The sequence below is a fragment of the Apostichopus japonicus genome, chromosome 4 (genome assembly GCF_037975245.1).
Source record: "Apostichopus japonicus isolate 1M-3 chromosome 4, ASM3797524v1, whole genome shotgun sequence".
Classification (NCBI taxonomy): Eukaryota; Metazoa; Echinodermata; class Holothuroidea; order Aspidochirotida; family Stichopodidae; genus Apostichopus; species Apostichopus japonicus.
The window spans coordinates 2,186,257-2,190,983 of NC_092564.1; the positions used below are offsets into that span (position 1 = coordinate 2,186,257).

The 4,727-nt window shown below is 33.3% G+C and overlaps 1 protein-coding gene across 1 annotated transcript in view; it reads left to right on the forward strand.

Moving 5' to 3' along the window:
- The first annotated feature begins 398 nt into the window (after positions 1 to 398).
- Positions 399 to 4,727, forward strand: part of LOC139966115 (uncharacterized) — a 73,615-nt gene continuing 69,286 nt past the window's right edge. Inside the window, exon 1 of the mRNA XM_071968820.1 lies at positions 399 to 552. The gene's annotated coding sequence lies outside the window, so the exon portion shown is untranslated. The remainder of the gene's footprint in view (positions 553 to 4,727) is intronic.

A 4,727-nucleotide genomic window follows, 5' to 3' on the forward strand; every position in this document is an offset into this window, starting at 1 on the left:
ATAATATACACGTGATGAACTTTTCCTTCTCTTCAGAAGTTGTTGTTTTTCACATTCCTGGGACGCCTTTGAATTTCATATGCATGATGGACTACACATCTCCACGCATTTCCCTTCATTGATCACGTGAAACCCTATATGTAGGATATATACTGGTATATATATATATATATATATATATATATACCAGTATATACCAGTATATACCAGTTTAGTCCATACATGCGAGGGAACTCTTGTCTACCCTGTCAACTGGTGAAACACAGATATATATATAAATATAACAAAACACAAGAAAGATGGAAAAGTTACTGAATATGTCATATGATTACCCCTCCTCCTTTTGGAATGACGCCATCAAGTATGTGCGTCAGCGGATACATTGTAACTCACTAATCGTTATTTCATTGTTTCGTAAATAATAGTGAAAAGTACTGCCAAGAGTTTGTAAATCCTCAACAGAAAACTAGAGAAAACACATACACAACAAACAGAGAGAAAGCAGACAAACAATGGAACCTATACATTGTGAAATCATACAGCATTTATAAGGTAAGTACAGAAAACTTAAATAATCATTGGAGATATAGGGGCGGATGAGAGGAGGGGATGAGGAGGTTGGGGATGGTGATGAGGATGGGTATGTGGAAGGTGCCTGAAGTCACCTCACTCGTTGAAAAGAAGTACGATTATCAAGTCAGGCATAATAGCACATACATAGAAACTGACGCAAAATGTAAAGGTTATAGTTAATGCATATGTAAATTTGAATCGCGAAATGTACATAAGCTGATTGATTCTTTTCTTCCATGTCGTTAAGTTAAGTCAATGACAACTTCTCTTGCTGTCTTGAAAGATACAGGCTTGGGGTTATATCTAAGTATGCAACATAGTGTGTAATGTTTATAATTCCTTATTTCTAAGTTCTTCTCCATTCTATCAGGTGTTATGCTCTTATTTTGTACTCTGTCCATAAGTCTTATATATATATATATATATATATATATATATATATATATATATATATATATATATATATATATATATATATATATATATATATATATATATATATATACATAAATTGCTATGCATTATAAGCTCTGATAGATAACCTGTATAACTCAACAGTTTCGTTTGTGCTTTGCAAACACATACCGTACTTCCTTCCAATTTTGTTTACTTATTCATTTTTCAATGAAACACTTCTTTTCTTGTCTCCCCCACCCCCGAACATTCAGCTTATACTGAGAAAGTTATGAATAATTGAGCAGGCGGCAGTTGGGTAGCACGCATGCACCTCCACAAATTTTAGGTAATTTAAAAAGGGGGTGTTGTCTGTTTATTACTCCTTTGAATCCATCCTAGACTTCATGGATAACAATGTCTCAGTTCATTTAATCAGTAAAGAATGGATAGGTTACAGTACCTTTACACTGTTGCTCTTTTCTCTGACTGAGCTGACGCGAAAAGTTGACCGCTCACAATATCTCGATTAAGGCTATGGCTATTTAGACCGCATGCATTGTGTTGTGGAAGCAGAGCAGAACGCGCGCATGATGCGTGCATTACGCATAAAGATATGAGCAGTTTACGACTTTGAAAAGTTACAAAAAGGGGGGGGGGAGGGGGGACACCCCGCACAACCAAACAAACAGTCTGAAAGACTATATAGGCTATAGGGCAATCAACTGAAGTAAACCATGGATGGTGCAAAAGTTTCCAAACAGAAAACAAATGAGTCACTGAAACAGGGGCAAAGGTTCTTCTAATAATAGACCCCATAAAATAAACAAATATATTCAAGTCCTTAAAAACTTCCCACTGCAATAATTAATCATATGGGATACTCATTAGTTTTTAGGGGCATACCAACCCCCTCCTTTGCCCTCCCACGCCCCTCCCCCCTTTTTCAACCACCGATACATAGAAAACTATTGCTAAAACTCGTGAGAGAAGAATACAACACTTTGTTTGATTGCATGTTATTGTTAGGCCTTCATTGTTATAAACGATTGATAGAAGACAAACAAACTTCGAAACAAAAACACAAACAACTGAAAGAAAACAATAGAAGGAAATGACGTCATGATAAATGACGTAAGCAAACTTCCGAAACGTTTTCCTTTGTTTTCATAATAGAGGCTAAAGTATAAGTCTGTAACAAAAGGATATAGATATATTTTGTAGCTGTACATGGTAAACAAGAGTCCCCCTTTCCCCCTCCCATTAATTACAAAGAATTAATCAAGAAAAACATATTATACACTCACACGGAATTAAATGCAAAGAAAACAAAGGGCACTCATTAAAAATCAATTTATGGAGGATATTACCAAATTCCTTCCGACAATTTCGACAAACAGTATACCTTCTGAATGCCACTTGCACCCACTCTTTCCTTTCCATCTATTGTTATAATTTTTTATATTAAAAATTTACGAAGCACAAAAATAATGATCTCTTTAGACCAACAGAGGCCAAGTGGGTGTCCTTACCAGCACGTACAGGCTCTTAATGTAATGCGTCGTTTTGTTGCAAAAGGGGATCCCCCTATATGACTATTAAAAAGTGACACGCCCAATTAAACATCATTTTGTAAAAACAAAGCCTCCCTGACGTTCGTGGAACAAAAGCTGGGATGACAAGGTTTGATGTTTTAATAGCTAAGGGAAAATTTCACGGAAAGCGGATATCATGTGGTATTAATTTATTGCAATCAATGAAACCACGCATCGATAAGCTTATGTCATGTTACATAGTTAAATGAGATTAACGTGCTTTGATCGATAGAATTAGTGGTTAAAACTGCAAGATTCCGCAACAACTTTTGTTTTTCTTTTCTATTTTATAACACAGTGGTCCTTCATATTTACCAATATAAGTTGCATTTAAGAATTAAGATCGTTTTATTTAACGATTTTCACAGCTATTTTAATGAAAATATTGCCGTCTCAAGTAAGACATTACGCGTGATTGAAAAATTAATTAGTTTATCAATTAGGTTCCAAACTTATATAATCTATATACTTTTTATTGTGTTTTTTCTTTAGAACACAGTCATAGGGAAGTTTTTTCACATACTGCTCTTGTTATACTAGTGTTATATATATATATATATATATATATATATATATGTATATATATATATATATATATATATATATTATATATATATATATATATATATATATATATATATATATATATATATATATATATATATATATAGTGTAACGTAGTGACTGTTAAGTTGTGGAGCAATGGGAGTTCTGTGTGGACGGTGTGGAACCATTGTGGTAGTTTAAATCCCCTTGGAATTATATAGGGGGAGGGGGGATTTCCTGGCATTAAGTTAACCAGTTGTAATTGTTGGCAGATTATGGCTTTTGGGGCTGCGCCTATGGATCGGCATGTGGTTTCAGGCTTATCCTGGGATTGTGATGTAACAAATGTTATATATTCTAGGGATACTCATGTGATCGCATTCATCTCTGTAAAGGAGTGTAATTGTTTGGGGGTAGTAGGAATGCACTATAGTATTTGTGTATTATGTCTTAAGCTAAGTTGTAGGGTAAAGTCATCATTTGTATACATGTAGTATTTCCACGTATTGTTAAGGGATTTATACAAAATGCATTACCTGGAAGGGAAAGGACAGTCTACTCTGGTTGCTGTTGGAAGAAACATCCTTGATGGTAGGCTTCAGGGCCACGTAGCCTCAAGTTTGTACAGCCCATCCAGAACAACACCCTTAACCTTACTGTAAGAAGTTTTCTATTCAATATATCACTGTTAAAGGTGTTAAGGTGTTAGAGGTGTTACCTTCACCTCTCTGGATTTATTTTGTGTTCATCTTCATTATCTGGCCAATTACAATACTACATCTTAGGCCAAGAACCTTGAATCAGCTGGCCGGCGCTACTCACAGAGGAAAGTATTACAATATATATATATATATATATGTATGTATGTATATATATATATGTATATATGTATATATATATATATATATATATATATATATATACATATATATATATTTATAATTTGATGTCAAGTATGATGTAACGTCCCTAGATTTCAAGCAAGTAAAACTTATATTTTCAGAAATTTATCAATTTTGCGGTTATGTGATCAATAAGAGTTTATAGTTTTACACTTATGATTAATATTAATGTGGGAGATTTTTCCTGCAGTCTAAGGAAACGAGGAGTAATTTGTTTGTCCAAGTTTTTCTACAAATACTTCTAACCAGCCTTGGAATAAGCTATATGTCACGCAAACTGAGGTAACAGGTATGTTTTACTGCTCAATACATTCATTTTATTATGTATAATTTCATGCATTGCTTACAAATGCAATAAAATCACCCAGATAATCGATTTTCTTTGACCACAGGCTAGTTAATGGATTTTGTAAGAACGTGTTTTTAACTTAAAAGTTCTGAAAATTAGTATTATGCTGAAATAATTGAAAATAGAATAAACGTTCTTGTTTATGGAGTTTTTATTTCCCAAATTATACTAAATCTTGTTATAATTAATCTTTCTTTACTTATCAATCAACTTGATCAATTTTATGTTTAAATTGAAAGTACAAACTTCAGGTTAAATTCGAGATAATTAATTACGAGGTATAAGGAAAGAGTCTTATTTAACAATTATACATCCAGGTGATTGTTTTCGATACTAAGAAATAGATTAGTAGAAAGATCAATTCATAAA